The sequence below is a fragment of the Gallus gallus genome, chromosome 2 (assembly GCF_016699485.2).
Source record: "Gallus gallus isolate bGalGal1 chromosome 2, bGalGal1.mat.broiler.GRCg7b, whole genome shotgun sequence".
In the NCBI taxonomy this organism is placed as follows: Eukaryota; Metazoa; Chordata; class Aves; order Galliformes; family Phasianidae; genus Gallus; species Gallus gallus.
In genome coordinates this window covers 84,153,742-84,170,592 of record NC_052533.1, presented here as the reverse complement: position 1 = coordinate 84,170,592, position 16,851 = coordinate 84,153,742, and the positions used below count along the sequence as shown (strand labels likewise).

The 16,851-nt window shown below is 42.4% G+C and overlaps 1 long non-coding RNA gene across 1 annotated transcript; it reads right to left on the bottom strand.

Annotated features, from left to right (window-relative positions):
- Positions 1-1,135: 1,135 nt before the first annotated feature.
- On the bottom strand, positions 1,136-16,602 carry LOC121109633. The gene is made up of 3 exons (XR_005857333.2): positions 16,408-16,602; positions 9,473-9,511; positions 1,136-1,292 (listed from the first exon to the last, which is right to left on the bottom strand). It is a non-coding gene; the product is annotated as an uncharacterized LOC121109633 (long non-coding RNA).
- Positions 16,603-16,851: the final 249 nt, after the last annotated feature.

The following is a 16,851-nucleotide window of genomic DNA, read 5'->3' as shown; positions in this document are numbered from 1 at the left end:
CGTAGAAGTCCTTGATGGGAGATAAGTTTGCAAAGGAATAAGTAACAGCAAAAAGAAAGAAAATGAGGCCTCACTGGAAGTTGTAGAGATGCTTGTTTTATTTTCCCTTTTTCCCCCTACCTTCCTCATCATGTCCCATCACATGAATCCTCATATGTTCTGACAGGGGATGAATAGATTGAAGTTTGTCTCAACTTCAAGACAGCTTGCAGGAGCTTTGCCTCTATTTCCATGGCCAAAATCACCCCTGTACCACACTGCTGATCTCTAATGGCCATCAAAGTCTTGCTCGAACAAACATATACAGACATATATACATAGACTGGTAAATATCATCATCCATTAGTAAGCACAAGGTGAATAGCTGATTAAAAAAAAAAAAAAAAGACATGATAAATTAACACCATTTACAGGATGTATAAAAACATCTCGATTGCAGGATTATTAAATTTTAAACAGTGACATTTGCTATGTCTGCACACATCAGGTATGTGCCTAAGTTGCAACTAGGAACCAGCAGATTCCATTTTTAGGCATGGAAAAATTTGCCATCCTTTCATGAGTATGCCATGAAGTATAAAATTTCTTTGATTATATTTCCTGCTCTACTAGGACTTCAACAAGAACTTTTATTTTATTGTTCAGCTTCATCATCAGTATCTTCTATGTTTACAGAAGTATCACTCCATAGTTAATTCAGTCAAAGCTGTAGACCTGAAAATCTAAGTATCCTCATACCATTAAAAAGAAAGCAAATTGTTATTTTGGGTAGCCCATTACACACCCATCTTTAATGAGTAAAATATTGTTAGTGGGTTTTTTACTGATTTTTGTATGTGTGAATTTCATTCTTGCACTGTTGAAGCAGTACATCGGCAGAATATACAAACCTTTAATGAAAATGTAAGGATCCCATACGTCTTGCAAAACAATCTTCATGTACATTTGGCTCTATATTGTTGCAGGTAAAACCTACACCTGAGAGGGAGCAGATGAGGAAACAGCACAGAATTACAATCGCTGCCACGGAGAAAGTATTTAAACTAGAGACCGTGAGTGAAAGAGGTTTGACAGAAAGGAAAAATGAAATGTAGATCTCACATCAGAAAAGAAGAAATACACAGTAAACAACTTCTTGAGGATACCGAAATGTAATAAGCAATTTTTAATATGGTTTGTTTGTACATTTTTCATCTTCTTTTTATTACAATTTTGGTTATGATTTAGCTTCCAGGCCATTCCCTCCATAAAATCCAGACAAACTGCTTCATGCTGCTATTTATAATAAATGACTGGGGGAAAAAAAAAAAGAAAAAAGACTTCAGTGAACAAGTTGGTATAGTTAAAAAATATTTTTTGGTGGATGATATTTGTTTCGCTTGTCACTACTCACCATTTCTCAAGGCCCCGAGGATTTAACACTTTTTCAGATGGTACTTCTTACCTTTCAGCAGTACATTTATTTTCACAGCAGATACGACTGTTTGCAGGAGTGGGCATAGAACAGATACTATGAACCAAAATTCTTCAAAAGCAGAAAATAAATGAATCCAAGTGCTCAACAGAAATGGAAATTTAACCCCAACCTTTATAAATATGTTCTATGATACCAAAATGAATTTGCACTTGGGGATAAGATTTATCTCTTTTTTGCCTCCATTCCCCTGCACCTGATAACATATTTTTTGTGGGACCTATCTATCTGCAGAAATATTTTCAGACCTTGCCATTTGCCTTTGATCCACGTACTGACTTGGATGAACTGATGATGAATTGGTGGTGAATCCCATCCAACCTTCACCTGACTTCCATGTGCTGCCGTGCCCTTGTCTGTGACCCAGCACTGTCTGTCCTCAGCCACCCTCCACCTCCTGATGCTCCTCTCCAGCAGTAACATTCTTCTCATCTCTGTGTCATTGTTCGTGTCCTGAGCTTTTGTTCCTTCAGCTTATTTCCTCCTGCAGCTCTTCTACTCGCCAAAATCTTTCCTCCATCTTCCACCCAGTGACTCCTGATCTTCCTATCCTGCCAGTCTCAGCTTCTCTTCCCACCCTTGTGCCTAGTCAGGCCAGGCAGTCCCACAGTTTTTGTCTTGTTCAAATTCTGTAAGTCCAGCCCTTGTCCCACCCTGCTTGAAACAAAGCTTTGGACGAGGTCATGTGGTATATATGGAGATCTTGGAGTTCACCCGGAGCCATGGAGGAAATAATGGAAAGCGAGCTTTTATAATGGCACTTGTGGAAAAGCATTTTTAACTAGAGATGAACTAGTATTCATATGTTTATAAATTATTTTCTATACATATTTTACCGTATTTTTTTTTTACTAACTGTATTTTTGCTATCTGGAGTAGTGTCCACTGATTACACAGAAGTGAATGTTTTTGAAAGAATTTGAAGTGCAAATTGAGGTCGTATGTAAATATATGCATGTGCTTAGGTTAGTCCTCAGATATTCTTTTAAAGAAGAATTCTGTGATTTAGATGTAGGTTTTTACGATTCACTCCCTGGCTCTTTTATTTATTCGTGTCGTTTCCTTCTGCACCCTTAAGCTATCACAGGTATTGCATATGATGGTACTTAATTGCATTCAGCCACCAGAAATGCTGATTGAAAATTAAAATGTTCCCATTCATTTCTTTCTAGAGATATGCACATTAAAGATTAATAGATTCATTCTTATTACTTACGTGAAAAAGAAGACCTTAGTAGTATGGTAAAATACTTTAATTAATAGTTTTACAACCAGAAATCCTACCTGAAGCTACTTAGGGTTTTAATGGATATTCCACTTTAGCCTTGACCAGCTCACTAAAAGTCTTAGTATTTGAACTTAATCTTCATTATTTGGTTAATGAACTAAAGAAAAAAAGATCAAGATCAACACATATAAACTTTCAGTGAAGATGTACTGAAGACTATTGAGGTAAGGTAAGGTAAATCCATTAAGCAAGGGGGAAACTACTTTGCAAGGCCACCATGTTGGTGAAGCCCATTCCTGCATTTTCCTGGGAAAGGAATAGCAGAGGCAGACTGAGGAATCCCACAACGTATTGCATTAGAAGAATTAGAAGAATAGTTGAAGGTTGTTTTCATGTTAGCACATCCCACTGCAATATGTTAATGCCTGTTGAGTTGAGCAGATAGTAAGGCTGGTTACGCAATACTTAAACCTCTCTCCTGTCCTCAAATCTAGCCATGGAGTGGCAGGAAAATGTGACTGAGCCCTGTGCTCTTTCATGACACTCCATGTTCACAGTCCTGAAGGGCAGGATTTGTTCTGTTTTCCTTCTCTGCTGAGGCACAATGGGAAAAGCTGTGATTGGAGGCCAGTAAAATAAGTGCATCAGGGAAATACTTCTTTGCAGTCATGACCCGCTGATAATCTGGGGCCTTCCTCAGTATCTAGATGTGGTATTGCCACTTTGGGCTTATCAGATTGGGTTGGGAAAAGAAAGAAACGTGGTCTGTAGCCACACATTTAACCCTGGGTACAGTGTGCCTTTGACTTCTAATGATGGTCAACAGAAGACGGGTTGATTTTGACTTTAATAGGCCTGGGGAAATTGAATGTTGTGTCTTAAGCTGCCGATGAATTAATTTATGCCTGAATTAAAATGAAATGAAGATAACATGGCAGGTTCTCCCAGGCAGATGGCTAAACAAGGGCTGGGTTTGACATGCTGTGTATGTAACAATTGTGTACGCAGCCCTTGCCATGAAATGAAATTTGTTCGCAGATGTTGCATGCTCCAGGTATTTCACCACTTGAATACCTTGCATTCTGCAAGACAATGATGTCCTGTCTCCTTGTGCCCGTCAGGAATATTGGTGCAGAAATGGAAATGATGGAAATGCACCCCATTACATCAGATTAGTCATTACAGTCTTACACAAGCGGAGTTTATACCAGAAATACAATTCTCATAATTGAAATTGATTAACATGCATGATTAACATGGATTCTTTTGCTGTGCTAGGTTTGCCTGCTGGCCACAGAGAAAGAAAATCAGGAAAGGAAACCCCCTCAGAGTTACAAGATCAGAAAAGAGAACAATGCAAAAAAACTGAATATGTTTCCAGATTTTTATGGTATGCTGCCAGCTCTGGCATTGGTACCGAGTCATGCAGTGTGTAGAAGCAAAGACAGGTAAGAAAACTTGAGTACAAGTTAGAAGTGATTTTAGTAGCTTTGTCTGGAATTGCAACAAACCTTGCAAAGAGAGCACAAAATGTATTTGCAAATGTTAAATATTTTAGAATTCAGCACGTCCCTCTTCTGTATACATGCATGCACCACAGCTGTGAAAAAGTGACGTTAGTTGTAAGTTCAAGCCTCATGCCCAGTATTTCCCAACTGGCAAGTTTTTAATTACATTAACATTCACATTTACTTGCTTCCTTGTTCCTCAAATGAAGATTAATTTTCTCTACGACAGAGTTCTGAATGTCACAGGATTTCTGCAGTCATCATTCACAGTTTGCCAGGGAGTAAATAGTGAGAGCTATTCCAGCTGTTGTGAGGAAGTCTGAAGGTTGATGACAAACAATTGCATGATCTTTCAGGATCTATTTAGAATAAATATGCAGTTCTCACCCACTGTCTTTATATGGATAACCCTTTGCTTAAATTTTGAAGTTAACAATGTGATTTCCAGAATCTGAAAGGTTTGTTTTGTTCCTGTATAGTGTCTTCAGTGAGTAGAATGGCTTGTGGCATACTGGAAGGTAGAGAAAGTAAATTGCTGTAGAGTGAAAAAAGAACAGCGGGAAAAGTTGTGAGTAAGAGTTATGCTCTGTGGTATAATTTGGACAGAGGGGATTCATAATTTACATTAGCAATAAGATAAAGGACTTAAAATACTGTAGCCACTTTATTAATGCAGCTATTAATTAAGTTTTTATTATGTGTATGAGGAAAGATGGATTATCTCACAAATATCCTTTCCTAAAGATTGTGCAGTAATTGCATGATGAACGAGGCAGTGGTTGCAACAGCAGGTAGGAATAAGAAAAATGTTGTTGTGCAGAAGGAAATAATGAATGCCTTGGATTGAGAAACAGCATCAGAGGCTGTGTATTGCTGCTGTGGTTTTCAAGCTTTCCATGCAACGGCAGCTGCTCTCCTGTTTCTCCTTGTTTGATGTAGAAAATGTATTGGAAGCCGTCTCAGTGAGCTTATGAAGTCTGAATGGCAGCAGAGCAGGCCGGGTAATAGAAACTTTGGTGACTACAACGTGCATTGATGCACAATGAGAATCTGAGCTGATGTTTCTGCCACTGATGGTAGCATCTCAAATACCAAATCTTTTCATCATGAGAGCTGAAGAGGCTGTCTTCTCCTGAAGTCTGGGATGTGCTGCCAGTGACGAGTCCAAACTTAGTGTCTATGGCTCCGGGGCCTCTCATCTGTTCCTATGGGACTATCTCGCCTTGTGATGCAGTAACTCATGGCTGCATGCTCATTCTGTGTGACCCTTTGCCAAAATTAAACTCCCACTAGTGCTTTGTCCTCTGGGCGTGAATGCAAAGCAGGGACACAGGGCAGGGAAGATGGAAAACACAGCCCTGAGGACATGGACAGATATGGCTCTGGTCTGATGTTTTGCAGAAGGTCAGAAACTGGACATATTCCTGGATCAGTACTTGGGAAGGAGAAAGCTTAATTTATTTCTTATACTCGTATAGCATCACACTTCCCTTCCTGTACTTGAAGGGAGCCTATAAACAGGAGGGAGACCAACTTTTTACATGCTCTGATTGTGACAGGACAAGGGGCAATGACTTTAAACTAAAAGAGGGGAGGTTTATATCAGATGTTAGATGGTAATTCTTTCCTCAGGGGGCAGTGAGGCGCTGGCACAGCTGCCCAGAGAAGCTGTGGTGCCCCATCCCTGGAGGTGCTCAAGGCCAGGTTGGATGGGGTCCTGGGCAGCTGAGCTGGTGGGTGGCAGTCCTGCTCATGGCACTGGGTGGACTTTAAGATCCCTTCCAACATAAGCTACTCTATGATATTTCCCCCAAAAAACTATTCAATCATTTTATAATTCTATGATTCTATGATAATTCTAAGTGTAGCCTGAATTTTAGCTCTTGTTCTTCCCATGGTGAAACTTTCACAGGCAAAATCACAAAATGATTGAGTTTCAGATATCCAGCTAGTCAATTCTCATTTATTTATAGCAGTCAGGTTCAGCGCATACCTGCTGCTGTTGCATCTCTGCTATTTCACTAAAACCACTTCTGCCCTTTCAGAGCCCTCTACGAAGTGCAGAAGCGCTCGCTGCTCAAAGGAGATTTGTGCTGCTCCTGCAGAGTGTCCACCACTCTGTGTTATTATCAGTTTGAAAGCTTTCAGGAAGATGTGGTTCTCTTTGGAGCACTGTCCTTCAGCCGCCCCTCAGCAGGCAGCCTGGCTGCTGCTCTGCACCCATCAGCAGTTGTGCCAGCCTGTGCTTTGCTGCCTTTTGACCTGTGACGAGGCAGGCACAGGGACCTGAAACCACAGAACAGGGAATACCGCATCTAATTCAGCAGCAGCACAATATTCAGTCAGCTTAAACTGACATAGAAATGGCACCCTCCATGTCAACATGAGGCTGCTGTGACTCCGAAGGCACTTGGCAGAACTGGGCCATTTAAACTGTGACCTTGTTTGGAGGGTGTCACATCCTAACAGTATAAGCTTCATTGTTTTCACTTGCCCACTGCTGGTAGCATGCTGGCTTATGACTATTTCACCAATTATCTTCCACCAAGTACGTCCTGTTTCACGCCTAACCAAAATATCAATACTCTTTTTGCTGTCACAGTTGGACAGAATCAAGGGAGGCTGTAGAAGGTCCATAAAAATAACATATTTACCAAGCAATCCAGAAGTAATAGATGACTTACAAGAAGAACAATGAAACAGTTTTAGGAGCCTCTGTTTTCAATTCGATTGTATCTATAATAAATCTGTTGGGGTGCTGACTGACAGGCTGACCTGCACTACGACTTGCTGGCATGGCGTAAATGTTTGGTCTGGACCTACTTCATCTGCTTTTCAAAATGATCACATACATGCTGACTTGGTGGAAGCATGTGGCAGGCACTGCATAGTGGTGGGACACAGCATCCTTATATCTCAGGATACCCCCTCAGCCTGCAACCCCAGTGTGGCACCATTTGTCCTTGTGTAGTAGCAACTAGCACAGTCTGCTTGAGGCAGATGTGCCCTGGATCTAGTACAGTTTCTCAGAAATGTACTCATCTCATCCCCCAAGCCTGCTTAGAGGAAATAAATTTACCTAAAATGTATGCTAAGGATTTCCAAAATGAAGATAGATTCTAAAATGCTCAGTGTCACAAATTGGGAAAGATGGCTGGAGTCTCTTTTTGAGGACATTTGAGATTCAAATAGATGCCCGGCGAGGCCTGCAGAGGTAGCACAGTAAGCTGAAACCCACAGAAATAGATTACAGGCTATTTAGGTACTCCTTGATGTATCATCAGTTTCTTTAAAATCCCAGTCCTTCTAAAAAACCTTGCCCACTTCTAATATCTACAAATGCTTCTATAAAAGAGAATATAGCTCTAAGCCAAAGGAGGGTTGTCTTTTTTTCTGTAAACAGATTCCTTCTCATGAAGTGATTTGGAAGAGCTGAGTGAGTTTTAAAATCAGACCCATTGCTGGTAAATAGTTGAGCTCCAACCCTCAGAATAGTGAAATATTTCTGAAATCTTCCCAACCAACTCTGTTTACAAGAGCAATCACATTATTTATTGTTTTTCTGTCTACTTTTTGAACAACAAAAAGAATAGTGCAGTTTTTCCTTTGCAAAAGGCCCACTGCAGTGTTGCAAGCGATAATTACACAAATGGGATCTTGATAATGAATGCATGTATAAAGGCACTTAAAGTGATTTTTGTTCCACTTGGCTGTATTGGTTTGTTTGATTTTCTTTATTGGTTTACAACATTCGGTTTCATTTCTAACTCCTCCTTCAGTAAGTGCGGCATCAAAGGTTCTCCCTTACCATTACCTTATTAGCATCCTACAAGCTCTGCCCACAAAGTAATGTCTGGTGACAGATAGTAGCAATGAGCAGATAGTAATCATTCTAACTGTGGTTTGAAAAACTGACTGCTGAGCCAAGCCATGTGGCCTGAAGGTACAGACATACAGATTTCTTTACCTCCAACAGCTGGAGAGCATCGAGCAGCACAAGCGCTGCAGTGGTGCTGCAGGGAGCAGAAGTGGTGAGTCCCTGGAGAGGCCCTTTCTTCTCAGCCACCACCCAAAGCCCAGAACTATTGGTATTGCTATGTTGAACCTTACTCCTAGTTACAGGGAAGACAAGTTAATAGAACATTCTTGCTGGAAAGACTCAATTTAGCATTTGTTGTCAAAGGAGGTTCATAATGTGTTCGTAGCAAGGTCAGGTTCTTGGTAGTGTTGATACAAAAACTGATTTTAGCCAGTAAATATGGGATGAGTTTTTTCCATGCTAAGAGGATATCTCAGACTAACTTGTTTTCATTTATTTGTGTGGAGAAGGGAGGGACACAATTTATGCTGAAGCAGCTTCGCCATTTCCAATACGTACATTCTGGAAATTTGTCTTTGAAAACCTCTGTCATGTTAGCATTCAAGGACCAGCTTTGTTGAGTTCATTCTGTGTAAAAGGCTTTATAATGCCAAAGTGGCATGGGACTCAAGAACCTGACAGGATGGTTAGATGGAGAGCAAACCAACCTGGGTAGGATGTACCAGCAATTGAGTCATATAAGGCTTTGGTTAGAAGGTGCCCTTGTGCCATACAGCATGACTTCATTTCTTGGCTAATGCTCCAGCTTTACTTCACTCTTTAAATACTGCTAAGCTGCAATGACTGGTGTCTGGCTTTCTCACAGTATTGCTCTTGCTGACCGCGTGTACAAGTTCCCTTCCTATCTCACCTCACTGTGGTGCCCTTTGTGAGGTGACTTTCTAAAGTCTCAGGGTCAGCTCACACCTTTCCTAGGAAAAACAAGAGTGGTACTCAAGAGGGGATTGGTGGAAGAGGTCTACTGATGCCCCTCAGAATAGTGCTGTAGAGTGAGCATCTCACAGACATGTCTTTGTACTCTGTGCAGTGGGAAGGACGTAACACCTTTGTCTCTCTAGGCAATGACAGCTTTTAAATAATATACCACTCTTGGAGTACAGAGGTTTGTTTCTCTTCTTTTAGTGTGTATTTCCAAGTTCAGTGTACTTTTTTTGGTGTAAAGTCTAACTTCTTTCAGAAGGGGATTGGCGCTTCTGCACACCATCGGGCTTATATCTGCGTTTTGTGGTGCTGAGTCTTTGTGCCACCAAAGTGCATAATCTGACTGCTAAGGATTGCAGCCTGCTGGAAAAGGCAGCCTGCAGCGTAGGTGGAAAAGGGACATGGAGAGGAGAGTCTGGAAACAGACACAGTGAGAAGTTTAATTCCGAAATCTCACTTACCTCAGAAAGTGATGCCATTTTCGACAGCTCAAGAAGAATCTATGCAGAACAGAGGAGACACAAAATCCATTGTCAGTAAAGAGTTACCCTTAGAGCTGTATTTTAAATTGATTTCTGAGATAATTGCAAAACTAAGAGTGTCTATTTTTAATATTCTTCCTCCCACCAAAGAAATCCCTCAAGAATGGGAAGTAGCACCTGTTTATAGGCAAAATTAGTGTTGATTGCAGTAGTGCTGCGTGCCAAACTGCTACATGATGCCTACTCAGGTCTCACGAATTGACAGCTACTTGCAACTCAGCGACCTCTGAAGATCTCTGAAGTGACACCCAGCATTACAGCAGGAGTACCTAAAAGCCCTTAAATTTCTTGCTGTGAGGGAGAAAAAGCAGTCAATTATTCTCTGCTATCTATGACTTATAACATGTCAGACAAAATCATGGAATTTTTATTACAAAGACTTTATTCTGGGTCAATCAAGCTCCATTATGCTGTATTGGAAGCCAGCATGTAAGATTTGGGTAAAGGAGAGCAAATGGGCATACACAAGCAAAACTGAAAGGTCAGTGGGGCACACAGAAGCAAGATGAAACACATACAGCTGTCATATCTAGGAATCCACTGGTCCTCCAGAACTCAGAAAAGAGAATGTCCTGCTATCCACCTCTGTGTGTCACATCAAATCTTGACTAAAATCCCACACTGGATGCTTCTGATTTCTACATGACACACATTGCTTTGTCAGACTTTAACAAGACAGCTTCCATGACTTACTTCACTGTGCTTCTGCTGCTATCACAGACTTACATGTCCTCCGTGTAGGCTGAGTGGGTGTGCTGATGCTGCTAGTGAGCTCTGGCCAGCAAACCTATGTCTGGGGAAAGCAGTGTGGGATAGAACAGGCCATCCAGCCAAGCAGCAGCACTGTGCTACTCTGGGAAGGACCGTACAGCCCTGCAGCAACATATGCTCATCCTCAAGTTACGCTGCTCATTTATTCTGTGTTAAGCTATGAAGTTAGCACTGTTATCCATAACTAGCTGAGAATTACCATACAGATAACCTCTGACTGCAGCTCGCATAGCAACAGAGCGGGAAGCAGGATGCTGCTGCAGGAGTGGAGGAAGGCAGGAGAAAGGGACTGCAGTGATGCCTTCTTCTCCATTAGTGCTGCAAAGGGCTTCCTTTTCCTACATGGGCACAGTAATCTGCAGGAATAACTCTCTAATGGGGAAATAAATAAAAGGAGCGAGCACTCCCAGACTGCAGAGTGTAGCAGTGTTGTGAAGAAGCTGTCTGAAGAGATGGTCCTTGAACACTTCCTGGAGAAAGGCACAGAGAATGGCAGAGGGAGGGGCTCTTGGAGCATCCAAGTTCAGGTGGCGAATCTCACAACGCATGCACTATGCCCCCTTGACCTCAGTGCATTACAATTCCCCCAGGCCAGGCTGCAGAGGTCTTGGTTGCCCTGGTCACATTCTGCTAGTGAGCAGGGTCTGTGGGGTTTCAGATCAATCTGCTTCTCACCAGTGGGGAGGCCAAAAATGTTCTCAGCATGAAGCTGCTTCTCTGTGAGCTCTGTTTTCTGCCTCTTAGTCAGCAGCACTGAAAACGCTGCATCTTTTCTCACAGAGGCTTGAAAGGCAGGCCAGCAATCTGAGATTCACGGCAGCAAGCTGCTGCAGCACAGACTCCTCTTTGCTACCTTCTGAAGAGGAGAGCTGATGGGAGCTGGATTTTGGCCTGTTTGCTGCACCAGGGAAGGGCTTCAGCTCTGCTGTGTTGGCAACATCTCCTTTTCTTCTGCAATGCATTTGTTAGCATCAAAGAGCCCACTGTGCCCTCTGCGCGAAGCAGGTCGGATCTCTTCCTCCAAGCTGCAAGCCCCAGAGACACTCATTCAGTGGTTCTGAGTAGATCTCAAAATGCTGACAGCATTAGAGGGAAAATGCAGCCTGTAGTTCTTGTCACATAAGTCAATCTGTAGCTGAATTACTTTCTCCTCTGTAGAACAACACAATTTCTTACAGCATGATACTCCACCTGGGATGTGGGCAGAGGGCAGCTTAGACAAACTGGGTTCCCTTTGGCCTGGAAGCAGCTGAGTGGTGGCTGCTCATCTGCAGCTGCTGGAGAGGTGGTGCAGAGGAAGAGTCCTTCCACGACCTGCAGAGCATTTGTGAGTACATCTGTTGCCCGGCTCCCTTGGAGGAGAGGCCAGTGGCCTCTCACTGTAAGAAAGGCATTGAGGCCCTGGAGCATGTTCAGAGAAGGACAACAAAGCTGTGAGGGGTCTGGAGCACACGTCTTACAGGAAGTGGCTGGGGGGACTGGGGTTGTTCAGTCTGGAGAAGAGGACACTCAGACCTTATAGCCTATATAGAGGTTGTGGTGAGGTAGGGATCAGCCTTTTCTTTCAGGTAAGAGATAGTATGAGGGGTAATGGCTTTCAGTTGTGCCTGGAGAAGTTCAGCTCAGGTATTAGGAAGCATTTTTTCTCAGAAAAAGTGGTGAGGCAGTGGCACAGGATGCTCGGGGAGGTTGTGGAGTCACTGTTCCTAAAGATGTTGAAGGAAAGTGTTGATGTGGCACTGAGGGACATGATTAGTGGGCGTGGTGGGCATGGGTTGGTGGTTGGACTGGATGATCTTAGTAGTCTTTTCCAACCTTAACGTTTCTCTGATTCTATAATAGATGTGATGGTCCTGATCACATCACATGCGGGCCTGATCGCAAGCCCGCATCTCCTCTGGAACAAAAGGCACCTTCCCAGCTGCTAATGTCACCAGGCTTCAGCACACAGCCTGGCTGAGAGGAGCACTTGGTGGCATGAGGTGATGCTCAGTGCACGAGTAGTTCCTCATGCCAAACATGGTGGAAGCAAGCACCTTCAGGAAGCAAACTACACTTTCTGTAGTGTGGGTTTCGGTGCAGCTGCAGCTTAAGTGTTGAAGCCTACATCTGTTGTCATGTGTTGGAGAGAAGGAAAAACCATTCCTTGTTCCTTTTTGGGTAAGTATGCATCAAAGCGGATTTTTGAGTGAATGTATCCATAAATGTCAGCAGCAACCTGTGTGTGCAGGAACTGAAATGTGTCCTTTGTGCCTATCTTAAAACGAGCAAATACTCTCCCCTGTATTTGCTATATGCACGTAATCAGATATTCCTCATTTTCAGTTGTGAGATTTCCCTGGATTAATTTTCTCTTTGCTGCTGAAACCTATTAAAAGCAAATGATGGTGCAAGCAACTAGAACTTATAGGTGTAATGTTCAGTTGTTTTCATAATCAAAAGAAAATAAAGTCCGATGGATTACCTAATAGAAAAATGAAAATCTGAGCACCATCTCCAGCAATATTTGCTTAATGAATTTAAGACGGCATTGGCGACAATATTTCTCATTGCTGATACTTTATAATATAATGGGAACTGTATTATGCACGCGATAATTCTGGTGTGTGCTTTTTAATACATTTTTACCATAGAAATGTAAATCTGATGGCTTTAAATGAGTGCACTTTTCATTTGTGTGTAGAAAGGTGGAAAGAAGAAAGAGGAAGAGGCTTGGAAAAAGGAAAAAGAAAAGGAACATTATTAGAAATAAAAAGGAGACTAAAGGGGCCCTTTATGACCTCAAACACTTCGGTTGTCCTTCATTTTCACCCACCACGCATATCTCTGTGTAAGCAACAGAGATTCTGAAATCTCATTACAAATACACGTCAGTGAGAACGTGTTCAGCTGCCATTGCTTTTTGCAAGGTTTCTACAGATTTTTCTGCAGCAGTATTGTCCATTATTTGTATTCCTGCAGAGCTGGAGCCCTCGTGTGAGTGTACGCACCCATGGACATTTACATGCACGAGGTAGCTGCTACTAATTTATTCCTTTGGGCTGATGGAAAAAGGAAGCATAAGAAAAAATGGCTGCTGGAGTTTCTTAATAAGGTTCAAAGGGATTTTAGTTATAAGCGATATTTCGTATTTTAAAAAAATCTATACCAAAAGTTGCTGAGTTTCAGCAGCTCCTTTGTCATTGTTAAGAAATTTGCCACAGGGGGTATATATGCAGAAGTGGAAAATTCATAGTACATTGCCCTCTCTGTTGGAACTGTTGTCTTTCATTATATAAACAATAGAAATGAACTGCTGAAAGATTGCGCGGGTAGGGGAAGCCATCTTTTTCTTTCAGTGTAATCCATTCTTCTTTAGCTCCTGTTATATATGAGAAAGATCTAAGTTAAAATCCTTCCTGAATCTTTTCCCAGAAATGCCAGCGACACAGACAGTGAGAAATTGCTTTTCTCGAGTCTTGGTCACTCCATCATGGAACAAAGCACAAGTCTGCTGCAATTTATACTCTGTAGCACTTTTTGCTAATTAATCCTGACCCCAAACAAAGCTAAGGAGAGAGAGAGAAGCAAGGAGTTAAAATAAAAAAACTAGCGTTATGCAAATAGAAAAGAACATCCCCCAGTGGCTTGCAGGGTTAGTATACATCTCTTCTTTTTGTCCTCCTTGTGTCCTCTTTTGCTTCTCTGTTTTATTCATTTTCTTTTAATTCATCTTTTTTAATTCATCCCCAGAAATCCTGGCACGAGCAGCAGAGCACAAATACAACTGTTGAAGCACACTGGTTGCATGCATGAGGTACAGCTGCCCATATGGGGATGCTTCACTACGAGGTAGTATATGATGGCACATCCCCATCCCCAGACAGGAAACTCCTAGCCAGAGGGGTGTTGTGACACAAACAGATGTGCTGTTATGATTAACCCCAACTATATGCCTGGAGGAGTTGGTCTCGACGATCTTTATATGTCGCTCCCAACTTGGAGTGTTCTGTAGTATCTGAGGGTCATCACTGGGACATAAAAATGAAAGGCTTGCACTTATTACTATCATTTTTCTCCTTTTCAGACCCAAGCAGCAATGCAGGTCAAATCACAAAGGGCCATGCACAAGCCCAGGAAAATGAGTAGGCATCGCCAGGCCCCAAGGAGACTCTTCAGTATCCTGTGCTCAGGGTAATCCTGTTCTGACCACCCCTGTATACTCCACACTTAGGGATATAAGGGTGTTGAGGTAGGTGATGAACATGTAAGCAATAAAATAGAAATAAAAAAGCTTTCTACATCAAGATTGATGGGATTTTGGCATCATTCCATTTCCCCTTACAAACCTACTCCTGCTACCGCATCTGCAACTCTGTGTAATACATCTCACCTGGACAAAAAAGCATTGATACTCTGTGTGGGTGGGGGACCACCATTTTAATGATGAAGGAAGCACAGATACCAGAGTTTTAAGTAACTCAGTTCATGGCATAGGTGCCTTGTGATTTGATTTCTGCACACTGTCATTCAAAGCAGATGATCCAAGAAAAAGCCCCAGTCAGTCTTGACACAGATCAACCAGGCTACACACAAACAGGAAACTCCTTCTCACAAAGGACTGAATTCAGAAGGCATGTCCTTGGCACATGTGCATACAGCGTGTACTGCATGGGGTCCTGAACACAGTTGCTGACACTGCAGCATAGCAATTAACAAGGAATTGGAGCAGGTCTCTGTTGCATAGCCTGCTCAGTCTCAGTGTGTTTCATCCATTAGAGCTGATGGAAGAGCAAGCTAAAAGCGAACTGAAGAAGGATGTGGACTGAATATCCTTGCCTTGAAATTTTTGGGATCCCCGCATACAAAGTTTTCTCTTATCTTGCAAAGAATAGGCAAAAGTTTTCAAATACAGAATCATAGAATCATTCAGGATGGAAAAGACCACTAAGACCATTTAGTCCAATCGTGACTTAATGGACTTAACGTGCCAGGTGCACTCAAGAGTGAGACTGAACGCAAATTAACCATTTTGTGCAAATCTTAGCACAATCTAAATACCTAAGGCAAATTACAGCTTTCTTCTCACTGCAGTTTTGCCACGTGAAAACAAAACAGCACAAAATTCTGTGATGAGCAGGGGATCTAGAATCATAGAATCATAGAATCTTTAAGGTTGGAAAGACCACTAAGATCACCTAGTCCAACCACCAACCCACCCCCACCATGCTCACTGACCGTGTCCCTCAGTGCCACATCCACATATTTCTTGAACACCTCCAGGAACAGTGACGCCACCCCCTCCCTGGGCAGCCTGTTCCAATGCCCCGTCACTCTTTCAGAGAATAAATTTTTCCTAATATCCAATCTGAAACTCCCTCGGCGCAACTTGAGGCCATTCCTTCTTGTCCTCTCTTCCCACTGTAGCTGTTGCACAGGTAAAGAAGGGGTGTCATAGGATTCTGAACACGGACAGGTGGCCCCCACCCCCCCTCTTCACAGGAGGAGGCTACTGGAGAAACAGGCTGCCCATATCTTTGTGTCCTAGCTGTTCCCTAGCACCTGCTAAGCATCACCACATTGCTCAATCTGTGTAATGGAGACTGGCTTCTTCCCTGCTACCACTTTGAAATGGCTAATACTTTATTTTGCTTTAGAAAGACAGTCTCTCACAAAAGCAGAGGGAGAGATTTCTAAATTATTCAACAACTCTATGCAAATAGTAACTAATTTTTTGTGATGCCCTGGCAAGGTGGGTAATTATATGTTATCCTTTCTGACAGGCAGAGACATCAGGTTTGAATCACTGGCTCCAGACCAGAAGAGAACTTTGAAATAAATTTTTGAGGGTTCAGGTGAAATGCTGGATAAAGTCCTAGTTTGATCAGAATGCAGCTTTTCATTTTCCGTTTTTGTCTCATCAAGAAACCTGGCTTGGAGGAACATCCCTTGGCTGAGCTGCTACGATATGTTCATAAATTATTTACTTGAACCTTTCACAGTCAAAAATGACACTGAGAGTACCATGGAAATACATTTTTGAGGGTAGATGAGTCACCTGGGTTTCATTGCAAGTAATGATAAAAGATGATTCTGTTACTCACCTAAATTTTATCCTGGCTGTCTAAAATGCTGTTACTGCATCCTCTGTGTGCGACCTGGCTGGACTGATCCAGCCAGAGCTAGGTGTGGGGTCATGTCCTAGACGAGGCAGCCACTGCTATGGTGTATCAGAGATGCATAGAGCTGGAACAACTGCACCCATGTTAGGTACAGCCCCTTAGCAATCTGGAACTGGCTTGTGGTCTGAAACAGGTTTTGTATCTCTTCCAAAATCTGCCTCCTACAACAACTCTATTATCTTGCGGATGACTCACTGAACTCTTGTGGCAGTGAGCTCCACATCCTAATTAGAACAACAACCTGAACTATTTCTTTGCATAGGTTTCCTGTTCTATCTTCACCTTCCCTCTGCCTTTCCTTCATTTACTTCCCTCTGACCTGTCCCTCTCTGCTTGTGCCCTTGCTGACCTTCCCCGCTCCTCACG